Here is a 6,000-nt window from a genome sequence, read left to right as displayed (position 1 = left end):
TGATGTGTCTGTGTGTATTACAGGGGAGATAAACACAACTCGTGACAGAAACTAAAGACTAGTTCTTATATAGTGCTTTCTATATCTGAGTACTCGGAGAGCATGATACAATATGCCTCGTTCACCCCTATTCATACAAGCACTTTTCTTTCTATGCTTAAGTGCTTTCTATCGAATATTCATACTCCGATGGATTCATCAGAGAGCAACTCTGGATTAGGATCTTGACCAAGGATATTTAGAATGCACCAACCTTCCGATTAGTAGATCAATTGTTTATATGTACTTTATTATTACACCTCTCTACTAGGTATTCAGCATTATTTTATTATTGACATAATGGCATAAAACAGTTACTTCAGTTTTGTTAGCTGCACATCCATGATGTTAAATTTCCCTTTCCACCGCATTCCAAAGCTACACTATTGGATTGCGATCTGGTTGCTCTGGAGACCTTTTGAGTACAGAGAACTCACTGTCTGATGATGATTTGAGCTTTGTGACATAGTGTGTTATGCTGCTAGAAGCAGCAATCAAAAGATGGGTACACTGTGGCCATAAAGGGATAGAGATGCTCAGCAACAATACTCAGGTAGGCATTTAAACGATGCTCAATTGGTGCTAAGGGGCCCACAGTATGTGAAGAAAACATCCCTCACATCATTACACCAACTGCAGCCTGAATCGTTCATACGAGGTGTGATGGATCCATGCTTTTATGTTGTTTATGCCAAATTCTGACCCACCATCCAAATGTCTCGGCATAAATTGGGACTCATTAGACCAGGCAACATTTTTCCAATCTTTTATTGCCCAGCTTGCTTTAAAATGTTCCTTCAGTTTCCTGTTCTTAGCTGACAGGAGTGGCGCCCAGTGTTTAGACCATCTCCTGTGTTCAGAGATACTCTTCTGCGTACCTTGCAACAAATGGTTTGCCTTCCTGTCAGCTCAACACAGTCTGGCCATTCTCCCCTGACCTCTGGCATCAACAAGGCATTTTCTTTTTCAGACCATTTTCTGTAAACCCCAGAGGTGTTTGTGCAGGAAAATCATAGTAGATCAGCAATTTCTAAAATACTCCAACCATCCCATCTGGCACCAACAACCATCCCATCTGGCACCAACAACCATCCCACATTCAGAGTCACTTCAATCACCTTTTTCTTACCCATTCTGATGCTCAGTCTGAACTTCAGCAGGCCATAGTGTCCAGGTATTATTCTGTCTTACAACAACAGCTGAAAAAGTGGTTAAACTTCAGGTTCTGAATATGTCTACATGACTGAATGCATTGAGTTGCTGTCATGATCAGTTGATCAGTTATGCTAACAGGTATATACCTGTTCAAACCGTCATTGATTTGCACACAATCAGTGACAACTTTTCTGCAAATCGGTCATCTGTGCGAATTTTGATTTAAAGTCGAGTTTGAATTTGAGTCAGCGGAGTAGATAATAGTACAGTCTTAAAATGTTGCCACATTCTTGACAGCGTTTACACAAGCATACTACATTTGGCTCCTGTAGTTGGCTGGGTTTGCAGCATGAGCTATGCTCTCTTTGTTGTAATAAACCAAGCACACAGCAAGCAGCCCCTGCGAGACGGTGTGATATTTTAAGAAAAGGGCTCCCTTTCTGTGGCATTTCGGTGGGCAGTTTTTCTTTTTTTAGGCTCCATGCTCCTACGTCTCTTGGAGAAATATCAATAACAATGACTAATATCTGCTTTCAAATTCTTTTAGTATAGAGTTGTTGTTACAATGGCTTATTCAAAAAAGGTCAAAAACAGTTGACATGCTGCAGACCCATGCTGCTTTGGAAAACGTATATTTTCAAATTACAATACATGACATTTTGATTGGTTTTTGCATAGTCCGAGAAAAATCATTTAACTGTGAATTGCTGTGAAACAACATGGCAGTGGTTTACACTTGAGGAACTATTTGACATACTTTATATTCTTCTATTTCTTTAGATAGCATTACATAGAAGGAAAGACCGCTTTTATTTTTTTAGAAAGGACTTATTCCCATAACTTGTTATACGCAAGTCATGTATCTGTAGCAGGTGAAGGTTTATGCAGAAAATGTCCATGAATTTCAAAAACTACATTATAAATTTCTTTGGCAGTCTGTAATTATGCTCTCATTTGCTCAGTCTCACCAGTCTCTATTACACATAATTGATCATTATGAGGTGAATTATGTTACAAATTGAAGGTAATAATCATTTATCAGTTAGCCAACAACCATCTAACTGTGGGCGACTGATTCATTTACAGGAGATATTAGTGGCCAGCACTTAAAAGCTCTGTTTCCTCCAAGCACTAACTGTGTGATTGAACACTGCACAGATTAACCACAGCATTAAAACCCCTGACAGGTGAAGTGTGTAACACTGATTAACTTATTTCAATGCAATGTTATGTTAGAAACTTGGCTTCTGGCACTAGCACAGTGGACGCTACTTACCTACCACCCACCTAAATATTGTTGCTTGCCAAGAGCTCTCCTTCACGGCAAAACCACTGCCTGATGGCCAGACACTGCACCTCACAGCGCTAAATCGAAAACTGCTGAAGGATCATGACAGAGAGCCCAAGAAGTCCAAAATCCCCAGATTCTAATCGAAACAAGCTCCTACAGCGTGCACCTCAGCAAGCCTGACGTTTCCGTGGATGAGGGGAGACCTACACAGTATTAGGCAGGTGATTTTTAATGTCGGGGGTGTCTTGTTTAAATATGAAGACATGGCACCTCCTCTTGCAGTAATATTAGCCAGATTTTTATTAACTTAAGAGCATTTGTACACCGTATGGATCATTAGATTGACCAAAAAAAAAAACGTTTTAGGCCGTCAAGTGTCACCAGAAGCTCTTCAGTACACTCTGCCATTGAGTCTTTGAGTCTTCTATCCTGTTTCATCAGATAAAGACCCCAGTGACTCTTCTCTCTGATGGGAAAAGTAGACAAAAACCATTCCACCAGAGAAATGCCCTCCTTTGCATTATAACACATCCCCTTGCTGTAATAGTTTTTCCTTTAATTTGTCTGACTTTTTTTCTAATAGTTTTGAGAAGAAAGTCATGACCCCAAAATACATATATATATATTCAGTGACACTAATCTTCTTCACCTTGTAGTATTTAGTTTTATCTGAATGTATTAAGAAAATTAATTCACTTGGGTGAATTTTCCCCTATTATTCATTTTGGCATTTTCCCTTAAAGATTGCTCGGATATTTTTAATGACTTTCTAATGATGGGAATTTTAAAAACTGTTTACCAAGCCATTAACACCTGCAGGATCGCCTCTGGCTTGCTTTGTTCAACACGACCAAAGATATGTCGCGTCTAGATATGCCGTTATGATAACACACCACTGTGTTGCTGAGCAGTAAGAGTCACAGTTTCTAATATCAGCAGCTCTGGATTCGAGGAAAGGCACAGAGGACAAGAACAGTTGTTTGTATCTTTTCTTTTACTTAAAAAGAAAGAACTCAAACTGGACCTTGTTTGGTAAAATGAACAAATTTGCTAAACATGGTGAAGGACTTGAAACAAAGGGATAGCACGTTTGCTTTCTATTTATACTCCAGGTGAAGACTTACCTAATTGCTACAGCTGAGTGATTTGATTCTAGAAATGGAGCTGAGCTGATCAATAAATAGATGTAATAGTAGGGTACATCAGAATGTGGAGTTGAGGCTATTTTATACCCTGCCAATCTCTCACTTCATCAGCCTCCCCCACTGCACTCATTAATAATGTACCTGGAATGAAAGTTAATGTATGTGATGAAAAATGTATAAGCTCGTGAAAACTGAACTGACCTTTCAGTTGTTGATGTGTCTGATGCACTTTACTCGAAAACCTGCTGTTGCGGTTGCTTTGCAGCTCTTCACACAAAGCCACTAATCTCATTTATTTCTGAACTTTTCATTTCTAAAATGAGAGAGCCTGCAGCTGTAGATACAGATCGATACAAATACTTGACTTTATGTGTTTAGTTATTGAAATTCTTTCATGGGTATCGACATACCCACATTAGATGTTTATGCAACACAAGCTGTATCCGCTAATCAGAAATACTGTTTTGTAAGTGTGTTTATAATTCCTACGGTCATAACAATTTCTAATTACACCAGTAGCCATGCCAAGCCAGGCTGTTATTATGCTCAGGAGAGTAATTATTTCCATTGCCCTGTATTATTGACACAAACTTTTCTCTTGATTAAAAAGGAAAAACTAATCAGTTATTGTATGTACCTTAGTGTTGAGGGGGCGGTAAGGCGATCTGCTACTAAGCACTGGAAGTAGCAGAGAGGGTATGATGGTGGGCAGCACCATGTGATATGGACGACTTAGTAATAGGCCTCATTAGATGCCCAAAGCCCAAGAAATGTGGCACTCTGTTTCCCATTAGGAAGAAAGCACCACAATAAAAAACATAATAACGATGAAGGATAATTGTCAGCGAAACACAGGGTATATATTTCAAATGTTATTATTAGCAATCCATAAAAATGTCTTGCATATGGCCATATTAGATCATGCAGAATGTGCTGCGGTTGGAGAGTATCTGTAAAGAGAGGTAGACTTTAACCTCAGCATTCAAGGTACTAAAATATTAAAAATGCTGCCAAGCAAAACTAAACTGAACCAAAGCCAGATCTGCTAAAGCCAGAATGTGTTTATCATTCAAAGGACATAAAAACAAAATCACTGCTAGAAGTAAAAATAAAACATTAAATGCATTTAAATTTTAAATGATACTGCTAGCTTAAATTGTGTAGCATCATTAGCAAAATAAACACATTTTTACAGAAACTTGTAAGTACACGAATAACTAGGAAGTTTATTTGATAAAACAATTCACTATAGACTTTGTACAACAGAAGAAGAGACTTCTTTTTACCTTTGGTTTTGTGGTGTAAATACACGGGCATCCTGCTAGCCTGAGTGCTAATTTGCTAACTCATGTCAACACTGGTTTTTTTACTGCTAGTAGGTCACTTTGGTTATTATCTCCTCATCTGAGCAATTTTTTTCCTTTTTCTTTTTCATCAGAGATGGGAGCTTTTATGGTAAATATGAATAAAACATACTTCTTCTCAACTTCTTCTTAATGGAGATCTCTAATCAGTTATTTACATGGTAGGAACTCATGTCGTAGACATGGACAAGATGACCTTCTGAAGTTCAAACCAAACATCTTCCTTTTCGTTAACCTTTATTTAACAAGGTTAATCCCATATGTTTTCTTGGCACACTATGGGCACCTTAGAACCGACTGAGCATCTTTACTGAGCATCGTTGCTGACCATGTTCATCCCTTTACGACCACAGTGACCACAGTGTACCCATCTGTAATGATCTGAGCTGATATGGTGCAGTATCTTCCTGGAAGCAGTCATCAGAAAAGCAGTTTCTTGAACTTGAATGAGTTCCCTGTACTCAAATGGCCTCCACAGCAACCAGATCTCAATCCAATAGAGCACCTTTGGAATGTGGCGGAACAAGAAATTTTCTTCATTGATGTGCAACCAACAAATCTGCAGAAACTGCGCGATGGTATCGTGCCAATATGCCCCCAAACCTCTGAGCAATGTTTCCAGCACCCTGTTGAATCTGTGCTACAAATAAGTCTAACAGAGTATGCATTTGGGTAGTTCAACACCATTTTCTACTTTATACACATAATGTATTATTGTATGCATATATCATAGTATATTGCCAGGACCCAATCACCCAGGGAAGCATATTTTTACTTTCCTTTGTTTTTAAGCCATAACTAAATTGCACATAGGCCTATGAATTGGTTAACTGCACATAAAAAGACTGTTTTTCATTTTGCTCTCATAAATGAGCATTGCTGTATACCACTGTGGTATTTTTAGGTTTTTGTATATTGGTTTTGGTATTTTGCATCACATTTTCTAGAAATGTTTTCTTTTTTAGCGACACATTAAAGTAATGAGGAGGAAGATTGGGGTTAGACA

Source organism: Perissodus microlepis, chromosome 20 (assembly GCF_051167445.1).
Source record: "Perissodus microlepis isolate ML-2025 ecotype Zambia chromosome 20, ASM5116744v1, whole genome shotgun sequence".
Lineage (NCBI taxonomy): Eukaryota > Metazoa > Chordata > Actinopteri > Cichliformes > Cichlidae > Perissodus > Perissodus microlepis.
Note: the sequence above shows the minus strand (reverse complement) of the source record.